This window comes from Camelus ferus, chromosome 14 (genome assembly GCF_009834535.1).
Source record: "Camelus ferus isolate YT-003-E chromosome 14, BCGSAC_Cfer_1.0, whole genome shotgun sequence".
In the NCBI taxonomy this organism is placed as follows: domain Eukaryota; kingdom Metazoa; phylum Chordata; class Mammalia; order Artiodactyla; family Camelidae; genus Camelus; species Camelus ferus.
In genome coordinates this window covers 62,751,396-62,777,713 of record NC_045709.1, presented here as the reverse complement: position 1 = coordinate 62,777,713, position 26,318 = coordinate 62,751,396, and the positions used below count along the sequence as shown (strand labels likewise).

The window sequence follows — 26,318 nt, the reverse complement described above, 5'->3', positions numbered from 1 at the left end:
TTATTATTCAAATTTTATCATAAGTTTATATTTGTATCCAGGTTTTTTTTCAAATTATTTATTGTACTATGACTCTCAAATTATATTCCTTTCACTTCACATTTCTTTCTCATTCACTCACATTTCACAAAATAATAGAATTTTTAGGTAAGAAGGCACCTTAGAGATCACTTACCCCAACTATCATCCTCTTATACAAATAAGAAAACTCAGATCCAGAAAATCATGTTACTAAGATACATTTTGACTTCTTAGTACTACAGTTAGAAATAGAGATGAGGAGACCAAACTTTAATTCAGCTTACCTTTGACTACACAATAAATTTATTCTCTAACATTGTGGCTTCATGTTGATGAATTTTACAGATGTATTTTATTCATTAAAATATGAAACATAAACACCTAACGTCCAACTGCATTAAAATACTAGCTTGTATTTACTGATGAGCATTAACACAACAACTAGAAGAGCAAGAATCTATTTGATGGAAAGACACAGACTACTGAACAAAAGTGACTTAAGAAAATAGACAATCTGAGTAGACCTATAATAAGAGACTGAATTAGTAATTAAAAAACTATCCACAAACTGTATGTGGACTCAGACCCAGATAGCTTAACTGGTGAATTCTAGTTAAAGAGGAATTAATACCAATTCTTCACAGAATCTTCCAAAAAAATATAAGTGGAAGGAATACTTCCCAACTCATTCTGAGAGGTATTACCTTGATCCAAAACCAGACAAAGACATCATAAGAAAAACTGAAAATCAATATGTTTTCTTTATATAAGAATCCTCAGCAAAATACTAGCAAACTGAATTCAGCAACATATAAAGAGAAATACACTCTGGCCAATTAAAATTTATCACAGGAATGCAAATTTGGCTTAATATTCAAAAATCAAATAATGTAATACACCAATATCAATAGAATAAAATGTAAAAATCGCATGGCCATCTCAACTGATATAGAAAAATAATTTGACAAAGTCTAACATACTTTTATAATAAAAACACTTAAACTAGGAATAGAAATTGACTTACTAACCTTATGAAGAGAAAATATGGAAAACCTATAGCCAACATCATACTTAAAGATGAAAAGCTGGATGCTTTCCCTTTAAGGTGAGGACTAGAACAAGGATGACTGCTCTAGCCACTCCTATTTTACATTGTACTGGAGGCTAGGGCAATCAGGCAAGAAAAAATAAATAAAAGACATTCAGATTGGAAAGGAAGAGGTAAGTTATTTTTATTTACAGATGACATAGTCTTATGTATAGAAGATCCAAAGGAATCCACTAAAAACCAATTAGAACTAATAAATGAGTTCAGCAAGATTGAGAGATAGAAGATTAAAATATAAAAACTAATTCTTTTTCTATATACTTCCAATGAACAATCTGAAAGTGAAATTAGGAAAACAATTCCATACAATATTATCAAAAGGAATATAGTACTTAGGAATAAACTTAACAAAGTGAGTGAAAAACATATACCCTAAAATTATATTCTGAAAAAAATTTTGAAAGAAATTAAAAATTTAAATAAGTGGAAAACATGTTGAGAAAATTCAACATTGTTAAGATGGCAATATTTTCCAAAGAGATTGACATATTCACTTTAATCTCTATCAAAATCTGAAAGGCTTTTTTTGAAGAAATGAATAACTGACCCAAAAATGTGTCTGGAATTTAAAAGGACACAAAAGAACCAAAGCAGATTTGAAAAAAAGAACAAAGTAGGAAGATTCGTACTCCTCATTCTCTGAACTTACTACTAGTATTCAAGACAGTGTGGGGCTGGCATAAAGATAGAGAGATAGATCAATGAAATGGAAATGAGATTACAGAAATAAACCCATGCATCTAAGTTTAACTGATTTTGAGAAGAACGCCAAGACAATTCAGTTGGAGGAGAGTCTATTCAAAAATGGAACTGGGACAACTGGATAGCCACATGCAAAAAAAATGAGGTTAGATCCTTAGCTAACATCATATACAAAATTAATATAAAATACATAAAAAATCTAACTGTAAGGTTTAAAATTATAGAAATATTAGAAGAAAACATAGGGCTATACCTTCATAACCATGGATTTGACAGTTTATTCTTAGATATGACACCAAACATACAAGCAACAAAAGCAAATAATAAGTAAATTGAACTCCATCAAAATTCAAACTTTTTATGCTCCACAGAACACAATTAATAAAATGAAAAGACAAACCCCAGAATGGGATAAAATATTAGCAAACCAATTATTTTATAGGAGACTTGTATCTAGAATGTATAAAGAAATATTATAACTCAAAAAAGACAAATAACCCAATTAAAATGATATTCTATTTATTCAAAGAAGATATACAAATGACCAATAAGCACAGGAAAAGGTACTTTGCATACTTATATATCAGGAAACACAAATCAAAACCATAATAATATACTATTCCACACCTACTAGGATGACTATAATCCAAAAGTGAGGTCACAAGTGTTGGCAAGCTTATGGAGAAATTGGAACCTTCATATACTGCTGCTGAGAATGTAAAATGATGCAGCCACTTTGGAAAACTCTTTGGCAGTTCTTAAAGTTGTTAAACATAGAGTTACCATACGACCCAACAATTCCACTAGATACATATGCAAAAGAGATAAAAACATATGTCCACACAAAAATTTGTACATGAATGTTTATAGCAGCATAATTGCCAAAATTTGGAAACACTCCAAATGTCCTTCAATTATTAAATGTATTTAAAAATGTGATATATTCATACAAAGGAATACTATACAGCAATAAACAGGAATGAAATATGAAGTTTGACATGTTACAACACAGATGAATCTTGAGAGCACTGTGCTAAGTGAAAGACAGTCACAGTACATCACATATTATGTGATTCTAATGTACAGGAAATGTCCAAAATAGGCAAATTAATAGAGACAAAAAGTAGATTAGTCATTGTTTAATACTGGGCTGGATGGAGTGATAGGGAATGATAGTAAATAGATACACTTTTTGAGATGATAAAAATCTTCTAAAATTGACTGTATTGATCATTGTACATATCTGTAAATATACTTAAAATCATTGAACTATATATTTTAAATAGATTAATTGTAAATTATATGAATTATACATCAATAAAACTTTAAAAAATGAGCCTATTCAAGTGTGATTTTTTTATTAAGGCATAGTGTACCTCTAAAACAAAATCAGATATGTTTGATAGTATTCAAGATTTAAAATATTACAAAATCCTTAAGAAAAGAGTTATAGCTAAGAGTAAGTCCTATGAAATCTGCCAAGATTCATATTCTAGTTTGACCTATTATTACTGTGTGATTTGGGCAAGTTATTTAATCTGAAAGTTATTTAATCTGAAAAAAATGGGTGTGATAAAAGTACCCATGTCACAGGTTTATTAAAAAGAGATTAAGTTAGATATGAAGTAAGTTCATGCTTTCATAATTATTATTGTTATTAGCTGACAACCCAATATTATCAACCTACTACAAGTTCACTTTTCATATGCATTGCTCCTGATACAGATGTGGTACAAACATGTCCCAGATTCAAAGGACTGCCAAATTTTGTGGCACAGAACACAAGAACATAAAAGTAGGAGAGGAAAGACAATTAACAAGAGCTGGAATATATAAGGAAGATTGTCTAATGCATGTGAGGGCCAAGCTGGAGGAGGATAAAGTGAATTTCAGGATAGAATGGCAAACTGAGAGGTAGGGGTGGAAAGGAAGATATTACTAATGGAATAGTGAAGGGTTTGGGCTGGATGAAGATGCTGGAAAGAGAACATCTTTGAACAGGTAGTATTGAGCTCTGCTATACTTGATAGGCTAAGGTGTTTACATACACTGTGGTATTAGTGGAATTTATATTTTAACTTTGTAAATTGTGGTTTTCTTAGAGAAATAGGATTAGTTGCATATTGCCACCATTGGGTAACAATTCTTATATTTGAGAGTTAGGTCAAATAACCATTTAGCCAAGTAGTGGAATTGTTTAGCTCTGTCTCCAATGGGCTTTTGACCAAGAAGCAATATCCCTACCTTAGAAAGAGTGTCAAAGGAAAATTGCACCAGATAAGTTTAACAGCTAAGGAAGATTTTACTCAGGACTTTTGCAATAGAGATTGACACTATTGCAATAGAAGAGGGAAACTGAATTCAGCTCTTCCAAAACAAAAGATGAGAGGGTTTTTAAGTGCTGTGGTGAACTATTGGGAAAGTACTGAGGGATGCTGGCAGGGGAGCTGCCCTGTGTGCTCACTGTGTTTACTAATTCCCAGTTGTTGTAGTTAGACTCCTACTCTCCCACAGAGACTACTTGCTATCTTTCTTGATGATTATATTTCAAAGGGGTAGCTCCCAGGGCCCTAAGAAAGACATTCCAGGATTATAGAAGATTTGCATCTCAGAGGAGCAGAGAAAGAATGTGTGATTCCAAGTTTTCTGAAGTATATGCTCTAAGAAATAAGAGGTCAGGGGCCTATAGTCAGGAGAAAACTTTCTAAAGACTAGTCCAGCTGAAGGGGAACATTAAGACCCATCTTGGTCAGGAGACAGTCATTTTAGCAATTTTGTCATGTGGAAACAGCCTGTGAATGCTGGTAACCATTTGGAAATATAACTGCATTTACACAATGAGTTATTTTTAAACCAAAATTGTTCTGGGTACAATTGTATGCATTATAAACCAAAGGGAGATCTTTCCTTCATTTGGTTTCTCTTTGGATCTCAAGGCCTTATTATTATTATTTTCCCTATCAAAAAAGAACTATACCTTGAGGCTTTCCTTCTTCAGGCAATATTTTAATGTAGAACTGAGGTTTTATCAGCTGTTACAAGTCCCATTTAATTTCCATTTTCATGTAAGAAACTAAGTGCAATTTCAGGCTGCCTTTGTGCTGGTAATTAGGGCAAGTGAATCTCAGTGTGTTTAAGTGCTAGCATGTGTATTACTTCATCTCTTAAATTTATCTTTATTCAAATGCAATATCCCACAACACAGCATACTGAAAATTCAGAACCTTGCGGATGACCTAGGCAATCATAGCAGTAGTAGTTAAACCTTATATTTCTATGGTGCTTTATAATTTTTAATAATTTCCTCATAGATAATCTTATTTTATCTTCCCAGTAAACACTGTGGTAGGATTTATTACAGGCTTTTATATTTGTTGTCCTGGAAATGGCAAGACTTAGAGGTGGGCTTCTAGCTTAAGGTCTAGTAAGAAACTGAATAATTTTTTTCAGATCTTGGTAATTAATTAGTATGGATTTCAAAATCATTATGCTCTCCTCTTTTAAAGTGATTAAATTAGGATATTGATGAAATAATCAATTTCTATTTGTGATACAACTTTAAGAAGGCTTCAGAATTATTGAAGCCCATTAAATCAGTTGGGGCCCCTGACTATAGGCATAAAGATTAAAGCTAAAATCACCCAACTTTTAAAAAGTAAAGGTTACAATAAAATAAGATTAACAAAAGTACTCTTATCCATCTTCTGAGACTGAAACTCAAGAATAGCCTATGGCATTGACAATGAGAAATTATTCTTGAAAAAAAATCTGCATATGCTTAGCATATATTTGAGAAAATTTCTACATGTCTGGTCTAATGTAAAATATCACTATGTCAATCTCTATCCAAAAGATACTATTCAACATACTATGAATGTAGGCAGAAAACATAATTTTTAGTATTTCAATCTGAAATAGATATCAAGAAAATGTCCAAAAAATATGTGTTTAGCCTGATCACTTATATTTGAAATATTTTTTTCTGTCATCAGGCAACCTGCCCAGTCCACTTCCCTCCACTACATGAATCCTTATCAACTGAGTGCTTATGGTATGACACTGACAGCAGTGGGAGAAATCATTCAAGATTATGACAGTGATAGAATGTTCCCAGCTTGGGGTTTTGATGCAAAACTGCCTCCAGATGGAAGGATATCTCAAGAGTTTGCTCTGGGTAAGAATACATGGCAAGGATTGACAATTTGGAAAAAAATATGTTGGATCTTTTCATTAGTTTGCTTCTTATGTTGTGATCATTCATGTAGCAAGTTCTTGTGACTATACACTCAGCTCAGTTTTAGTAAATGATTGGTTTAGGAGTGTGTGATTAATGGGAAAAAAATGACAGTTACATAGATTAGTAGTAAATCTACCTGAAGTGCCTCTGATTTATAAATAGGGGCTCTATTCTGGTTATCTATTTCTGCATATCAAACCTCCCTAAAACTTACAGGCATAAACCAATACCTTTCATTGTAATCATCATTCGTGGGTCAGTAATTGGGCAGAATACAATGGGGGGTGCATTTCCTTAAGATGTATAGGGCCTCACCTTGGATGGCTTGACTGGCTGGAGATAGCTGGAATTCTTCTACTGGAGCTATACACCTAGATTTCGTTCTGTCTGTAGATTATTCAATTCCTCTCCATGTCATATCTCCTGGAGCTAATATGTCTATTAAGGTGGCTTATTTGCTATGTCTGACACCTAAGGATGGCTGACATAGCTGGGCTACCTAGACATCTTCCCTTCTTTCTACAAACAGCCTTTCCATATGGTTACCACGGGTTTCATCAAGGTACAGTGGTGCCAAGGTAGTCAGATTTCTTACGCAGCAGCCAATTTCCCCAAAGTGAGTATTCTAACAGGCTTGGGCAGAAACTGCAGGGCCCTTTATGCCATAGCCTTGGAAGTCCCAGAAATTTATTTCTCCTACATTCTCTTGGTCAAGCAAGCCACAAAATTTAGCCCAGTTTCAAGGTAGGGAAGAAACCTTCACTTCTCAGTGGGAGGGGCATCAAAGAATATATAGCTCTCCTTAATTCACCATCTTCTAAAATGTCATTTCTTTTCAAATACAAAGGGTTAGTTATGGCTGGAATTAAGTTTTTCAAATGTGATGCAATAATTATGGCTATAATTAATTATGATCTCAGTATAACAGAGAAGATATGACTGGAATAAATATTTCACAATTTAATCTTTAATTTACATAGATCTACTCCATACTATATGATTACAAATAAGCAATGTACTGCTTTTTACCTTCAACATAAACTTCATACAGATAGTGCTTATAGGCCCAATCAACCTTACTCTCACTTGCATTTTCTGATGAAATAATGGAAAAATCAGTGTAGGAAAAATGGGAAAATTTTTACTGTTCCTAATAGAAATGTCTCCCTACCCTACAGTATATATTATAAAAGTAAACTCTTCCATGCCCAATATTTTTATAGGTCTATTTTGTTTTTATTCTTGTTACAAAAATAATGTTTGAGATTTTTTATAAGATCTGCAAGAAAAATAGGCAAAAATAAATAATACAATCATTTATGAGTAATTACTGAGCATCAAGCCTGGTACTTTATACTCATTTCTTATATAATCGTCATAACATTCTTATGTGTTAGGTACATCATGACTTATATCATGACTGTCATATCACACTATTCTATCAAGAGCCACTCATATTAAATACAGTGAAAACAGTACCTCCAGGAGTTGTATAACTTAGCTCAGAGTCACAAAAGTTAACCAGGTTTCCAGAGGACAACACTTGGACCCAGATCAGTCTTATTTTAGAATCTATGCTCTTAACCACTACTAAACCACATTTTATAAAAGTACATGTAATCCTACCACTCACATATGTGCTTCCTTAACACCATTATATATTACACACACACACTTCCAGAAGCTTTTATATGATTAAACTTCATTTTTCCTAAATATATTTTAAGAGCTATATTTTAACTTTTTTCCCTATACTTATGCTTATTTTCTCTATTCCATCACTCACACAATTTCAGGAAAGGTTTCTGGAAGGTTTTTTTCTTCTATGAAATCATCCACATGCTACAACTCCAAATGTCATACAAAACGATTATCTGTTGGGATTTTATAAATTCTCAGAGCTCTACCTATAAATAGTACATGGTATTGAGAAAAGAATATAATTGCTTATTATTCCAAGTACATGTTCTAGAAAAAATATAATGTAAAAGTCTGTATACATTTGCTTATCATTTTTTCATGAATGCATAAGTAAGCTAGACACCATTTTAAAAATCCCTAAAAGATTTGTCTTAACCCAGTTGCAAATCCTATGAAATCCTGCCTTATTTTTAGATAATCATAAAGTATACGGCTCATATCTCTCTGAATATGTAGCCAAAACTTGAGAAAAAACACTGTATTTGGATCAGTTTATTAGGGTTCAAAGGCAATATGAAACCTCAGTTCTCTATTTGAAGGTTCTGGTACTTTACTATCTCCCTACTGGATATCATCAGTGTTCTACTTTCCATTATCTGGGACATAGACAAGATGCTAAAATACCCCTGCACCCAGAGCTGACCACAGTGGACTCTCCCGTGGAACCCCACCTCAGGTAGACAGTGATATATTGATGACATTCTCTGAGTGTGACCCTTTAGCTCAGGTTTTTTTTCAAATATTTTCATCCACAATCTGTACTAAATTATGAATTTTGTATCTCCACTCTGGATACACACAACTAACAAAAGATTCTGAAATAATACACTCCCAGGTCATCTCTCTCCACTGACACCACGCTCACTCTCAAGCCCAGGCAGTGGCAAAAGTGTGTAAGAAGACGTGTCTGGCTCAGCCCGGTGGAGCGTGACTGCCTCCCGGTCTTCTCCTCATCCCGCTTGGCCGCCGCCGCCTCCCTTCTTCTCACTGCTGCCGCTCAGGGTCCTTCTCCTCCTTCTCCTCCCTTCCCCGCCTCTGGTGCCCGTGCTGCCGCTCTTGCCGCTTCACTAACTACATCCAGGTATTTTCAGGGAAAAAAAATCACAAGACAATATTTTGAAGTGTCATACAATCCACATAAAAATTAAACTAGCAGAATTTACAAATTAATTCTGAGCAGGCAGTTAAATTATACATTCTTTTCCAAAATTCAATCTACAGAATTTAAAAATGCATAGTTATAACATGATATTCTCTCTTTACAATCTACCTATTTAAATAGCTTTTCCTACTACAGATGATAAAGTTCTCATCATGGCTACCAAGGTTTGCAAATACAGTATACTTAAAATATATTTAGCAGCATATAAAAATTAGATAAAAAGGGAAAGAAACACTCCTACTAAATAAAAGTGAAATTAAAAGGTGATAATAGGAACAACACCATAGGAAAATAGATCAAAATATATTTCTGTTAGGACATCAAAAAAGTTTCCCATCACAGAGTATATGCATAGCACTAATAAAACAATTTAACAGCATTTTAGTCCTGAGCATGGAGTAGAGCTCAGCTGCAAAACTTTGGTCAATACAAGTAAACATGAACATTTAACACAAACTGTTTAACATTCTTTATTAGTAGATTAAGGTCAACTCTATTTTATGAAAAATCATCAATAATATTCTCACATCTATTCCATTTCATTAAAAGACCTTTCAAATTTGGGAACCCTCTGTAGACTGATATAAACACCAGACAAGAAGATCACAGTTTGACTACCATTCTCGACATGTTTAAATATGCAGATCAGCTGAACAGACTATATGAATAAGTTAACAGTGACTTACATTGTATTCCAGGTGTATTTTCTGACTGTCACAAAAGCAGACATCTTGTATTTCAAATAACTTGAAGGTATTTTTTAATAGCTAAGCACAAAAATCCAGCCATGATTAAAAAAAGTGTAAATCAAGCATTATATCAATTATAAGATACACACACTTTGATAGATATTAAAATTAAGCACACAGGATAGTACACAATTTTATTAGAATAATATTTATATTCAACATTTGGACTCAGATATATTTCCCAGTTAATCCCATTCACAAATTTGCATAGTAAATGCTGGACAACATTTTCCATAAAGAACACAGAGTATTATCACAGTATTCAGTTTATGACTATCTTCATTCATGTTTAATTACTGGCAATATCTTCCCCCAGGTCTTCTGTGTCAGACATTTGACCATCTTGCAAATTTCAAGCCTTCAAAATTCTCACAGTTTGATCACTACAAAATAATAAATTAAAAATGAACATGTAAAAAAATGGAAAGATAAAGAAATAAATTCTCAGAATTACTTATCATGGAAACATTTTCTGAAAAGGTCTTTAATATATGTAAGTAAAAATATACATTGTCCTAGAAGTATATCAAACAGTTACCCATAATAATTAAATTTAAAATAGCTCCTATTATCAAAGGCTTACTTATTTTTGTTCACCCAACATGTGGGTACTGGGGACCAGTCATTAGACAGTCACATTTTTCTACCATGTCTCTTGTGGCTCTAAAAAGGCAGTGTTGCTTTTCTCTAATTTCCTAATAAATCCAAAGCCAAAAAGAAAGAGTTGCCATGTAATTTTATGTTAAAAAGCATTTCAAATGATATGCGGTCCATTTCAAGGATAAAAGAAGTTTAGTGACTTGTCCAATGTAGCACAGTGGAGCACAGATCCGAGCCTAGAATCTAAGGTTTCTAGTTCTTAATCAATAATCTTCTCTCCTGTAAGAGTTCTCATCACAGGAATAAAAAACACACTTTTTTTTACCTTTATTTGTATCTACATGAGATGATGGATGTTAACTAAATTTATTATGGTAATAATTTCATTATACATGTAAGTCAAATCATTATGTTGTACACCTTAAACTTATACAGTGCTATATGTTAATTATATCTCAGTAAAACTCGGGAAAATAATAATCTCAACAACCCACACAGCACATGTATGTTGAAAACAGTAAGGGGCTATGCTCATTCATCCACCCATTTGTCCATTTCATTTATCCCATTCAACCATCTACTCAACACATTTTCATTGAGAAGTTGCTGTGCTCTAGGCACTATTTTAGGTGCCTGGGATAAACATAAAATAAACAAATAAATTTAAAAAAGAATTTTCTGCCTTTATAGATCATACATTCTAGCAAAAGGAGATGGACAATAAACCACAATAAATAATTAGATTATAAAGTTTATTAGAAAGTAATAAATATTATTGAAAAATAAAAGAGCATGGCAAAGGGGAGCAGGAGTATCAGGTCATAGAAGAGATCACAATTTTAAATAAAGTGGCAAGATTATTCTTTTTGAGGAAGAAAGAACTTAGAAGAAGATCTGAAAGCAAAGCATTCCAGTCAAAGAGATCAGCCAAGGCAAATGCCCTAAGGCTGGAGTGACCCTGCTCTGTTCAAAGACCAACAGAGAGGAGATTGGTGTTGTCAGAGAAGGATCCCAGCAGAAGGCACTAGAAGGTGACATGAGAGAGAACATATGCTCAGAGGGTCAGGTCCAGTATGGGCTTGTCTCTACAGGAAGTGGGCAATGACTGCAAGCTTTTCAGCAGAGAAGAAACCTGATCTGACTTGTGTTTTAAAAAAAATTACTCTGGCCTCTGTGCTGAGAATAGACCACACATGGACAAGGGACCTTGTTTTGGAGGCTGCTGTAGTCATCCAGGAGCTGATGGTGACTAGGTTCAGTGAGGCAGCAAAAGACATGGTGAGAACTGGTCAGATTCTATATGTAATTTACAGGTACAACACCAACAGAATTTGCTGATGGTTTGGATACGGAGTGTGAAAGAAAAGGAGGAATGAAAGTTTCTGATCTGAGCAACAGAGAAGACAGAGAAGCCATTGACTGAGATGGAGAAGGCTACAGAGTGAGCCTCAGGAAGGTTGGGAGTTCAATTTTTGGCGTATGAAATGTAAGATGATCACCACTACTAGTCGTAACAGAAAAACTTGTGCTAGTTTCTCTCTCCTGTTGTAAACAAGGTGAAAACTTGACAAAATCTATGAAACAACTATTTTCAGACACTGGGCAATGGGTAGTTCAAGCTTGGGATCCCTGAGAAAAGGGAAACAGAGAAGGTAAGCTCTGCGATGGGCTTGGTTCTTGTCCTGGAAGTCCTTTCCAGACTACAGTGGAGGTGGGGGGGGAACCAAACAGAAAAATCACAGAATGGGAGTTGAAGAGATAGTGAGAAACATCTGGGAAGTATGAAGTCATTGGGATTTGTAAGACCAAATAGAGAAGAGGAGAGAGCATGCAGAAACAACTATGGAGCTACAGGAAAAAAAATTTTGTAAATACACACAGAGGGCCTCTAATGTCTTTGACAGAAGGCAAAGCTGCACATGAGTGAAGACTATAAGGCCAGACCAAAAACCAATTACTAGTAAGTATAAGTCAAACAACTCCCGGGGTTGACTGAGGGCTGTGAGATGCTCAGGTTCTGAGCAGTAAAGTAGAGAGTATCATCAAACATCCAAGACAGTCAGTAGAAATCCAAGAAGAGCTCGATACAAGTCTCAGAAAGATGAAGCTGAGCCGCAAGCAACTTAACAACAAAAAAAGCCCAACACTCTTTAAAGAAATATAATAAAATCCAGATACTCAAACACAACACTGTAATGTTCAACATTCAATAAAATATTACTTGACAGAAAAAAGGAGGAAAAATGAGACCCATAATCATAAGAAAAATCAATGACAAGAGATCCAGAAATCAGATATGATGGGATTACTTACACAAAGACTTTGAATTATATAGTGCTTCAGTTTTCCCTCCTGTAAAATAGGGATGATAATAATGCTCACCTTCTAGAGTTCTTATGAAGACAAAATGAGTTAATGCCTGAAAGTACTTAAAATAATGCCTGGCAGATACTAAGCCCTAAACACATGTTTGTTAAATAACAAATATGTAGAACTAATTTGAAAATAGCTCTTCTGATTTTGTTGTCTATTTTCCTGATTTGAAGTTATGTGGTAAGTGTGTCTGCATCTGATGCACCAGGAGTAAACTGAGGGAAATTTCAGTTCTTCAAAAATAAAACTGGATCATAGAAGAGAGGTACTACAGCATCCTCACACCCCACTGGACAGACTTCAGTGATGCACAATTCTTTTATAGTCTTATCTTGAGTGTCCTACAACTTTGAGGGATATTAAGTTATTTCCAGTAAATTGTCAAGGACACAACAAGATAAAAAAAGTGGTGACTCTTAAGAAAGTAATGTATCTTGGAAATTGCATCAATGAAGCACCAAAAGTAAGCACCTTAGAAAAACACAAAATAAATTTGCTCTGATGTTCTTTAAAGATGAGAGAAAGCAAATCTAAATGAAAAGAGGGACTTGTTGAAAACATCACAAATAAGAGACACCACAAAAATATGACAGAGGCTTCAAAATAAAATTAGGGTTATCATGCACTTAGGATAAAAGAATCAAGAAGGTTCTCAAGTTAATTAAGTAACATAATTGGTTCACAAATGACAGGGAGATTTTCAAGATTGATATTCAGGAGAAATGACATTTTATTTGAAGGAGATAAACACCTCACATTATAGTACATATGCTTTCCTTTCCAAAGTACTTATGTACATATGATGTCATTTTTATGGTCACATCTCTACACCTCCTTCAAGCACATTCTTGTGTCACTTTCTCAGTGAGGCCTTCACTGACCACTCTTACTGTGTAATTCCCCCCGCCCCCCCAAATACTCTCCTCCTTGCTTTATTTTTCTCCATAGCACCTATCACCATCTGACACATTTTACTTATTTTCTTTTCATCTCCTTAGAATAAAACTGGGGTTTGTTTATATTTTGTTCACTTCACTATTCCCAAAATTCTAGGACAGTGCCTGGCACACAGGAAAGTCATCAGGAATGAGCAAATAAACTAATCAATCCAGCCATCCTAAGAGTGAGGAAGCAAATTTTAACACCATGTGTTTTAAAAGTGGGAGAGGTAAAAAGAGGTTTTTTTTTTTTTTTAATAATTTATTCTAAATATGAAGAATGGTAAGTTTGTTACCTTTCTGGGAAAAAAAAAAAACTTAAAAATTAGTCACCTATGAATGATTAAAAAAATTGAAATCACCAGGGGAGCATCTGGCAGGAGACTTCCCAGTATAGGCAGAGAACTGACACAGGACTAACACTATTATCATGTAAACTGGGGAGCCCGAACTCTGTGCCCACAGTGGACTTCAGAAAATAGAAATAAGACAGTATGAACAGCCATTAGAGTAAATGTAATAAAAGAAGGATTTCACATGTCCTACATTCCCAGATACTGACAACTTAGAGCATTTATTAAATCTGAACACAAGCAACCAATGTAGAGAATGACCACACAGGAAAAACTTACTCAGCTGCAGTAAAAATGTGGGTAGAATTAACACCTATGGCTTTGATGGGGCTATCATGACCTTTCATCTCTCTGACTGGCACAAAGTTATCCATGTTCCAGAGTTTCAAACTGCCCCCTCTGCAGCCACTGAGCAAAACTGGGTGGCCTGGCACCATTCCCAGGGCACAGACCCAATCCTTGTGTATGTTTGGAACTTGCTGAGAGAAAAAAAGAAAAATTATCAGCATAAGAGGAGCCTTCTGAACTGGTTTCATATGAAAACAAGTTACAAAATTTTTACTGACAAAATTCAATATTTGAAACACTGAATTGGCCTGGAAACTATAAAAATAATTTTGTATGCAATCACTCTTAGTGACTTAAAGAAATAAATCTATAATTTGTTCTTCAATTTGCATCACTAGTTAGCATCAGTGTTATCAGTATTAAAGGGCTAGAATATTAAAAATATATAGAATCTAAAAGACCTGGAAAGTACACAGGATTTTTCAAATACCACTTCCTCTACAGAGGAGTTAATATCTCACCTTTCCCTAATGTGTATTTCATGCAAGTTTGAAAACTATAACCTGGTATGTAGTCTCTAAGGATTATCTCAAAATCACTGCCTTAAATTTTGAACAAGAACATAGAAGCCTAAAGCTTTCTGTTGAAGGCTGGAGCTAACCTGTACATTTCAAAATGAGTAGACAATTATAAGCTCAGACATTATGACCACATTTTATGCATAAATATATTTCTATGCATAATATAAACGTTGCATCCAAGAATGTATATCTATAAAAGAAAAGTGTTAGAATGCAATGTATGTATCTGTTGCCAGGTTTTTTCTATTGACACTCATGCTACTTGTTTATTTGCTTTTCATCTGGTTGTCAGCAGGAAAGTGACAGCAACAGCAGAACAAATGCACCCAGACAGATAGAAGGAAATGCTTGAACTCAAGAACAATTTCATCTGTCAATTAATTTCTTCCTCTGGGAATTAGGGAAAGCCACCAATATTTGATTGTACTGACAAAGCACTTCAACCCAACCATTATTCTACAGGAAATGAGAGAAGCACCACTCTTGGAGTTATGAACATGCTCCTGCAGAGGAGGCATCATTTACACTGCTCTGACTTCAGCTGCGCTTAGTATTCTTTGGAATGTGCATATATAAAGCAAAAACAAAACAAAATGAGAAACTGTAACTGCTTTACTCTGAGACTGATTTTAAATAGTAAGCAAATGCATAGGGCAATCCCAGATTTTCCAATTCTTATCAAGGACTATTCACCTCTTATCTAAGAGGTTATCATTAAATGCTGAATGTCACCCTTTTCATAATTAATAACTCTGGTGCATGACAATGAAACACTCTTGAAGAGGAAGCCCTGGCTGATAATCATCCTTAAATGATGAAATTCTACTTAGAGGCTCTTCAGGTTCTTATAGAGAATACTGGTAGCTTTGAAGAACCCAATATATCCCATGTATTACCCGTAGAAGGTCTTTTTGAGCCAGATCCCATTTCTTGATTCTATTGTCTCTGGACCCACTAAATAGTTTATCCCCTTGTATGGTTAGCACTTCAATGCTATCATAATGAGGGGGCTCGAAATTGTGGATGGGACTCACAGTTCCAAGAATCCCTTCAGTTACATCAAACATCTAAATAAAAGCAGAAAGAAAGCAGTCATCCTATTTAAATTACAAATAAGTACCTATATGTGTTCATTCATAGAAAAATATGAGATGTATATAAACCAGACATGATTTGTTTTGTTGTGATATTTTACTAAGTTAACTAAAAAACCCTGCTATGAATGACTCAGAATGAACCTGAGCCTTATTTTCACATTACTTTTGCTTACATATTAGGCTTTTAAAGGCAACAACTTTTTTCATGTATGAGTACACAAATGGTATGTTCAATAATAAAAATACTGTATGTCAATCCAGTTGCAATTCAAATAAGTGATATGATGGTTAATTCAACACTGTTAGGTAGCTCTGTGATCCTGGTGGTCATCTCAAATAACCCAGAGCTGCTATTCAGAAATTTTCACTCCCCTCAGTTGCCCTCATCTCTCTCAGCTGTTGACCTGGTGATGTCCTGCAAAGGCTAGTGTGATCAAAAATACTTTCTGGACCCTCCTTCCAGTTACAAAAGTTTGCTTTTATCCTCAGACATTCTCTTACCCATCCCTTCTTTTCAGCTGCTAAAGTGTACTTACTTCTTTCCAAGGCTCACACCTTTGATCTGACTCTTTTTTGGTCTGATGCATCAGTTGCCACCCCTTCTCTGTTCACACTTTCCCTCTCCACTGAGCCCACCTCTTAAGCATTTAAGCATGCTCAAGTCTATAGAATACAAGACCCTCTCCCCTTAACCATTCTCTTCTCAAGTCACTATCCCATTTCTCATCTCTTAATCAAAGTTCCTTAAAAAGGAGCACTTACATGCTTCCTAGCTCTCTTTATCACTGTATCCTCTTTTATTTCTGTTGGTTCTTGTAGGATTCCCCAAGGCTGAGTCATGTCAACTTCTTGCTCCTTTGGCCATGTCAACTACTCTAACTCCTTGAATACCTGCTTCTATTTCACTGACTCTGAAACACACATTTATAACTTATCTTGAGCCCTGGACTTGCCTTTCAGATGGCCTACTGGGCTTCACAAGGAAATCCTCATACTTAACATCTCCAGAATCAAACTGTGCATCTCTCCTCATCTTACCTGCTACTTGCATAAAACCTGAAGACCATAATATGTTCAGTATAAAAGATGGTGATGATGGGACTTAAGGAGCAGTTGGATGACTGAGCCAAGAAATCTTTAAAATCCCTCCCAACCTATCTTCTATGAAAAGTGATCATATATGTATAAATAATAAGACAACAAAATCAGGAACTATGAGTGAGGAAGATCAGGAAAAAAAAGCAAAGGCTAGAAGTGAGAAAAAAGAGAACTGATTAAGAGAAAAGAGTCCTAGGTGTATCCAAATACTTTAAACCTATCATTTAATAGAAGGCTATAATTCAACAACTCTATTTTACACACTTTGATGTAATAATACTTGGAGCCGATGATGATTCAATCTTATCCATTGGAAATCTGATCTACAGTAAGACACATAAAAGGGCCTAGGTGTCCCACTAACTTACCTGATTGAAACCTTTAAAAAAAAAAGAAAAATAATTTTCTTTGGAAATAGTTCCTAGCATGCTAAGGCTAAGCCTCAACAAAAATAATCTATATTCTTTGATAAAACTGTTCATTCATTTTCTTCTGATTGAACTCTACCTCTATACAATTCTGTTCAAATTAACATTCAAAAAATGGCCAAACTATGATGGAAGTGTCAGAAGTCCTAAACAAGTTATTCCAAAGTGACTAATGTCATTCAGGTAGTAAACAAAAAGGCATCAAAAGTCCAAAAGCTTGCTACATGTTAATTTTAGCTCCACCTAAGTCTAGGTACACTTTAGCCTGTTAAATGCCTGCACATGTTATAGACATATGACTGATGTTATCAGGCCCAATGTGAAATTCAATTAAAACAACTATGTCACTGATAAAACTAGAAAATAACAATATGAAGAAAGTAAGATTATTTTATTACACACATATATTTTCACACATACACATACACATATATGTACACCCATCTTATATACACATGTATACACATATACACGTACACTTATGGGCACTACGTGTGTATACATGTACACCTGGAAATAGGTAGTCCATTTCATTAGTTATTTTAAAGATATGAAGATGACCACAAACATATCTGACTGGTAGAAATTGACACATGATGTCAATTATCAGGGGATGACAGTGAACTTTTGTCTCATAGTCCTGCCTCAGGTCAAGCTGCTGGAATGCAGAGATTTATTTGGCTTTCAGAATATTATCATTTCTTGACAACTCTTTTCTTAGTTACTTTGTTAAGATGAATCTGCTTTTAATCATGTTGCTGAAATCAGGCAGGTTTCAAAGGATCTAACTTTTCAGTAGAAAAGAAAGTGTAAAGATTTTCAAAAGCTGATCTTTTCTGCCTCATGTTATAACTAAGTTTCTTCCTCCACAGTGCTCTGACTACAAGTTTAATATCTTCAAGAATAAACCAAGTCTTCATCTCTTTCCTAATTTTCTTATACAAGCACTCTTTTATTTTTCTACTTTTTATTTTTAAAACAGTACTCAGGACTGTGTTTCTTCTTTCTCTTTCTCTCTCATTTGTTTATATATAAATTAGGTTTATTATACTTTCTCAGTCATGCATTAAAATATTACAAGTTATAACTAGTTATTCTCAAAATTTCTAAAATAAGTTTCCCTTTTATTTACCAATAACAAATTCCTTCTAGGTTGGATTATTATCTGAATTTCCTGAATTGCAGGCTGAACTCACTATCCTGTAATTGCTTGTTCAGTGGCCTTTATCCTCCATTACGAGATGAGTTCTAAGAAGGCGGACCCCACGTTTGTCTGGCTTAGTCTTTATCCCCAGTACCTACCACAGTTTTGGTACAGTGTCTGCCGTAATTGATCTTGACTAAATATTTGTTAACTAATAAATATTCTCTTGCTGCCAAAATTTAAAGAACTAAAACAAACACTCAAATGAAGAATAAAAGCTCATACTTCAATTTATCATTTTTCTCTCTTTACTCACTTCATTTTCTTAATACTTCATCTTTTACATATATTATTTCATATTGACCAAAATCCTATGAGGATTTATGTGCAAAGTTGTAAAGTTTATAAACTGAAAAATCTGAGATATAAGATGCATGATTGATGTTACAAAAAATAATTATTTCAAAGGTACTGATGCAGTTAGGATGAGAATCTTTGTCTCTTCCTAGTAAATAATACAACTTTTAGACATATATTAAGAAAGGCTATTTTCCTTCATATACATTTTCCCCAGCAATGGAGATTAAAGAAAGGAAAATTGTGAGTTTGCTAATGAGGGCAGTAGAGATATTTAGGAGTGTTGTATTCAACAGAAAAGCCTAAGAGTTTATATTAACATCTGGGGTTACAAAAATTAGATTTCACATGAACTAATGATGAATGAAAAAATACAATTGTCGTAGACAAGAAATACATTTTCCTTTAAAATTCTACCTTTTAAGATCCCACATTCTGACCGCATTTACAGAAGCTGCATAGAGGAAGGTGCCAGTTGGGTTTAGTGCAATCTGATTGAGCTGGTATTCCCCAGAAGGAATAGCAACTATCCAGCTGGTACTTACAGAACAAGTGTCTCCAAGAGTAACTTGACCTGAAGACCTTAACAGAGATGAAACAGCAAGATAAGTCACATTTCAGGATAAGTTAGGCTTAGAATTTCTTAAATTCCTAGGAAGTGCTGCAGGCAACAAGATCTGTGTTCTTTGGTCACTGTAAGCACCTTACCTAGCACAGCACTTCACACACACATGACTGGCACTTTTTTTTAAACATTTTTTATTGAGTTATAATAATTTTACAATGTTGTGTCAAATTCCAGTGTAGAGCACAAATTTTCAGTTATACATGAACATATATATATTCATTGTCACGTTTTTTTTTTTTTTTTTTGCTGTGAGCTACCACAAGATCTTGTATATATTTCCCTGTGCTATACAGTATAATCTTGTTTATCTATTATGCATATGCCTGTCAGTATCTACAAATTTTGAACTCCCAGTCTATCCCTTTCCACCCCCACCCTTGGCAACCACAAGTTTGCATTCTATGTCTATGAGTCTGTTTCTGTTTTGTTTTTATGTTCATTTGTCTTTTCCTTTTTCTTTCTTTTTTTTTTTTTTCCTTAGATTGCATGTATAAGAGATCTCATATGGTATTCTTCTTTAGCTTTCTGGCTACTTCACTTAGAATGACATTTTCCACTATAAATTATAAATAAACATTTTGACAGATAAATGAATAAATGAATGAAGAAAACAAGATGACACGGCTTTAAACTCTTAATTCACAAGTCTCTTAAACACTAGGAATTCTGGGTCCTGAGTTAAGGATGACTTCAATATGATTCAGAAAAGATTAGATGACAATGATTCAAAAACTCAACAAATGATGCAGTGCCACAAAGGTAATTCATTTTCCTGCAGTTTCCAGAAGTCCCCCAAGGGGCAAGCCTACCAATATTCCTTTCATACATGAGATTTGCCCTCTTGAGTTAAAGACACTGAGGACTTTTTAAATTATTTTTAGTTTTTGTTTACTTTAACCCAATCATATGTGGATTATTTACTATTGCTTAAACATAACTTACTTCTATTTCCTCAGCTAAATTCTCAATGACAAATGTATTTTTAAATTTGGAAACATTTACTGAGTTAACTTCTAATCTAATCTTTTCAAATTAGATTATAGTGAGTCAACTGGATGACTAAATTTCTAATATAAGATAACAGTGTTCTTTTTCTACAAAATTTCTCTCAAAAGACTTGTATTCAGTACAGTAAATAATTAGTAGTTCTCAAAATGCAAAATAGAATGCAATGATAGTAACCCCTACTCTACAAATTAGTAAAAACTAACCATTTCTATGCTCCCTACTCTTATTTAAACCGACAGAGTTCACCTTAATTTTAATTATGTAAAACAGTTCATCAATCTTACGGCAAAAAGAATAATCTGCTCTACAGTTTAAAGACGTATATGATGAGAAACAGAAAACAAACTGATCCTCCAATTATCCAACACAACATGAAGTTATAAAATATGGGCTAACACCAAGATAACGTTAAGTCCTTAAAAAACAGAAACAACAAAAAAGCTGTCTCAGTTATTCAATATATGCTAATTAAATGTTGCAAGTACTTCTTCACCATCTACAATGCTGATTTCAGCCATTTTCCAAGGAGTGGTATTCATTTGAAGCAAGTAATGTAAATCATTTAACTATATAAGTAATAAATATTATGAAAATTTAATTCATTAGTTATTTGGGAGGGAGGAAATATGAAATGTGTACTTAGTCAGAGATCAAATATGACTTCTCCCTTCCTATTTAATATTGAGCTCTTATATATTATTTTCTCAATAGTTTTTCACCTTACTTTATTGGCATCCTTACTGTAAACACTTTAATGTTCCTTCAAGTAGACAGGTATAGATAAAAAAAATGCATTCACAGACTTACCTTTTCTCATATTTATAAACAAGAACTATTTGCCCCTTATGCTATTTGTCTTTAAGTTGCTTACGTTAGTGTCTGAATGCACTTTGCTGAATCTCTGATATCCTCCAACTTAATATAAGATGTTGACAATGTGAAGAACAAGTTTGTATAATTACAGAGTTTTACAGATACAACATTGTTGGGAACACCCCCACCAGTGACATTATTTCCTGCCAGTCACCAGATTCTGTATTTTAGTCAACTGAAATAAATGCGCAGCCTGAAAGTTAAGAGTTATATTTTATTTGGTGGGAGAACTTGAGCCAGGATGACGGCATCTCTGATTACTCTGAGTGACTGCTCCAAAGCTGTAGGGGAGGAGCTAAGACATAAAGGAGCTTTACAACAAAGGCAAGGTAGTTGGAACAATAAAAAGTTGCTTGTTATCTAAATAAAGCCAGGAATCTCAAGTTAAAGAATTTAGTTCTTTTCTATGTATGGGAGGAAGCAAACATTTGGGCTCACTGAATTCATTCTTTGACAAGCATCTAGCTAACTAGGGCCAGTATCCTGTCCTTTCTTATTCTAAGTCCACTGAGAGGGCACCATTGTGAGTGGTTGCAGAGGCTGGGCTGTAGGCCTGTCCTTGCTGGGGGGTGGTGGCAGCTGCTCATGACTTGGTTTCAGCATTCTTTGCTTACTGATATGGTTACAATATTTTAATTTACATTGCAGTATTTTCCCTCACAGTGCTCCCCCTTAGTCCTAAATTTGACCAATATGTTGGAAGACATTTCATGCCCAATTTTGTCCCACGGTGCTAGGAAGTCTCATTCCTAGTTAAGGTGAAGAATCTGTTGACATGCCACTCAAGGTGTTAGGTTTTTCATCAGGCCCCGTTAATACTAAAATTTCTCTGAATCACCTGTCTTACTAATCTATTATGATCCAGGAAATGTTTACCCCTCTTTGCTCATTCCCATAGCTAGAATCACACTATTACAATTATTTTATGCAGGGTTATAATTTTATACATTTCTTCAATATGTTTAGCCATCATCAATCTTGTTGTAGGCCTAGTTACATATTGGGAAATGTAAGAGACAACAATCTTATAAAATAGACAGGATATCAGTAATACAGCTAGTAACGTTAATAAAGTCACGAGTAAAGATTTAATAGTTGAAAAGTTATATTTTGGGGTTAAAATTTTGCTTGTGTTTCTGATTGAGCTTGAGTGATCTTATAAGAAAATTCATATTTACCATCAGGCTCAGAGCAGGTATTAATTGGCCACATGAGGTCTCCCAGCTTGTAATATCAATAGTGGCCTAAACAGAACTATCATTTCTTTTTAGAATAAACTTTTCTGAGGGCTATCTAGTTAGAGCCTTGGAGTAGGGAAACACATCAAGGTAATACAGAAGTACTAGACGTAGGTAATTTACCATAAACCTAACAATTGGATTAGTTCATAATCAAAGATGTGAGCAATTATCAAGGTAATTGGTATACCGGCCTGGCCCGGTGTCTTGGGTCAGCTGTCTACCTCAGATGTCTTCCTCTCATCCTAGACTAGTAGCTTTTTTTCCACTTGAGTATTGTTTGAAGGTGACCAGTACTTTACAGGCCAGTCCACTGCAGGGGCTCTTTTGGACTGGAAATTAACCCAAAACTCAATTTCCTTTAGCTTTCACTGTGCATGGTCTAGTTAAGAGTACCTGATAAAGGGTCCTTCCATTCAGGTTTGAGACAGTTTTCTAAGTCATGCCTGTTTCAGTATGTATAATCCCCTGGTTGCAGGTCATGGGACATCTGATATTTACCCAAGGATAGATTACTGAGCTTCAGAAAGAAACCTGGAGTATCCTTTTAACAATTCAATTAAACTTTGCAGCAATGTATCATAACAGCAGGGAATGATCTGGAAAGTGTCTTAGTAAATATAGACCTCAGTTAACAAAACTAGAATTTGATGTCCACTAACATATAATCTTCTTTTCTCTAAAGTTACCTTCATTTTTATCAAATATATTCAAATAAAGATTAATTTGTTTACAAGTCTGATTATTTGATCATATAGGCTCTTTTAAATTGGCTGTGTTAGAACTTTCAATAAGGAGTCTCAGGCTAGAATGTTAATTAGGTTTCCCAAGGCCAGGAAAGCCATGTCAAGGGCTTGTCATAGATTAGACTTACAGATTTAGGTAAGTTGTTTTCTCTTTAAGGTCCTTAAAATACCTTGAGATTTCTATATCTATTAGGAGATGATCTTCCTAATTTATCTGATAGATCCACTGGGGACCTAAGAATTTCCAGTCTCTGGAGGGATCAGATAGAGAGAAAAGATAACTGTTCCAAGTCTGCTTACATAGGTATAATTCATCAACTTGCTGTGAATCATAACTAGCTTAAGGAGAAGAATTTCTTTATGTCTGGGAAACAGGTTAAAAGCCAGTAGTATTTCAGGCAAAATCAAAAATTATAACCATATTCATCAGTTTACTCAGTCCCATGTAACTATTCCTTTTGTTAACAGTTTTATTAAATCAGACTTTTCTTTAGAACTTTAAAATGTCTTACCCAGTTTAGTTCAGTGCTATAGTTTGAAATTTGTTAGAAACCAGTAAATCACCTTGAAGAGAAAGCATTTTGCAAAATCATCAGAATAAAACAATTAACTGTCTATAAATGACAAAAGATTTAAAAGCATGGATAAATGCCATTACCCTGTAATCGATAAAGAAACCTGGTCACAATAACCAGAATTATGACTGGTAACATTTCAGATACACCAGAATTCTAGGGAGTCCATATCATTTCTAAAATATCTATATTAATAATATTTTCTCATACAATATAACCTAGAAAAATTTATTATTCATTTGACAATACTTCCCATGTTATTTAACATACCACATGAAACTTACTACTTTAAAATCTCTCTTTAGGATGTTTCAGGGGCCCTCTGTAGCATTTCAAAATTAATGGGAGATCAACAGAACTTTAATCAGAAATTGATATTTGGGAAGCTTGTTAAAAGGTTTCAAAACACTTGGTCAGATAAAAGTACAGATCACTGTAAAGTTGTACTTACTCATTAATAAGAAAATATTTCAAAGGTTAAGGCAGAACCGATCACTTAAGGAGTATAAGTAGATTTATAATCTGTTACTTAAGGCAGATTAACATTTTAAGATAATTTTGTCCTCTTAATAGAGAGAAAATGAAATCTAGTCTCGTACCAGCTTACATCTAAGATTCATTTACTTTGACCGAATTTATACTAAACTTATCCAATCATGACCATTTACAAAAACCTTTCCTCAGGGTTCCTATTCCACAAGTCCTGCACAACTTTCTATATGCGTATTACTTTGTCCCTTATTTTCTCTTGCATTCAGAAGTAACCAGCTTCAGGACAAAGTCACTATTTTCCATTAACAAAATATAATTCCATTCCTTATACCTTCCTTTACACATTTATCTTACTTTCCTAGGATACTGAGATGTTTTCCTTAATAGTAGAGAATATTTCAGGGTGGCACAAACCATTTAATATTTCTAAACACCTTTAATTTCTCTGTAAGAGGAATACAAATGTTAAGTAATTAGTATTTCAATCTTATTTTATCTGAAAATGGCATAGCTATTTAATAAACTCCCATCATTTAACTTAATTTAGCATAACTCTATAATTTAAAGGTACCAAGTATTTAGAGATTATTTTAAGCATACATTTTTAAAAATATATTTTTCAAGAATATACTCAAAAGGTCTCATCTCATTTGGATTTAATTTACTTAAAATTTTATCACACCACATTATAATAATATTAATAATAATTATTAGTATATAATATATAATAATTATTATATATAATTATAATAATAATTATTATTAGTGACACATGTGCAACAGATTATTATTAGTGACAAATGTGCAACAGATATAACAGGATCTTATTTGACTTTCATTAAACCTAGGTACAGTAAGGGTATTATACCTAATATTGATGACTCTAAATATGTCTATATTAATTAGAACAAACTTAAACTAACCTTAATACCAAGCATTAATTAAACATTGAATATTTTCCAGTTCACGTGAACCTGAAAGTCAGTTTTTATTTTAGAAATATTTAATTTGTAAGCTCTTATTTTTTAGTCAATTAAGCAGAGGTCTTTGATTTTGATTTTTTTTTTTTTACCAGTAGAAGTATCTCATATCTATAATGTGTACACAGACTTATATACAGACAAAAGCTAGAGATCTCATAGCTTCACTTTAAAACTTACTTATGAGTTAGGTATTACAATATAAACTTACTGCTTATAAATAACAGGTGGAGTAAGCTGAATTTGCTTGCTCACATCACTAAGGATTACTATTTATGAAAAAGACGTTTAAGATTTCTTGACAAAATCTGAAGGACCCGTCAGAGTTTTGAGTTCTAAAATGCCAAAAATTTCTTTGGCCTTAAGTTTTATCTCATTGAGCTAATTAGGCTCAGTCCTAGGTCACTGTTTGTTGTATATATATTTCTGATCTGCAAGACAAAGACAGTTGCTTCCAGTTCCCCAAATAATTGCTCTGTTACATAGGTCCAATTGTATCTCCTTAATTTGCTTTTCAGTATTAGTGAGAAGAGCTCTAAAAAACAATTTCCATGTCTAAAACTTTAAGATTTACTTTACCATGTCTTAAGAAGCTTGCCTAAGTCATTTAGTAAGGTCTATTTTCCTTGAATTGTAAGTTAAACCCAGGGTAAGACTCTTATTAGTTTTTATTAGCCCCTGAATATTAGTTTTTAGTTTTACTTTATATTGGACAGCTGAGGCAACTCTACTGGTTTCCTTTAGTTTGTTTAATTAATATTTTCTGAGGGACAGATATGTGTCCAGCCTTATAATATCAAGAAAGGGAAGAGTTTTTCCATTGAAACATATCTATCCCACA

The 26,318-nt window shown here is 33.9% G+C and overlaps 1 pseudogene; it reads right to left on the bottom strand.

The window, feature by feature from the left end:
- Positions 1 to 9,833: 9,833 nt before the first annotated feature.
- The window catches only part of LOC102520565, a 48,805-nt pseudogene continuing 32,320 nt past the window's right edge, over positions 9,834 to 26,318 (bottom strand).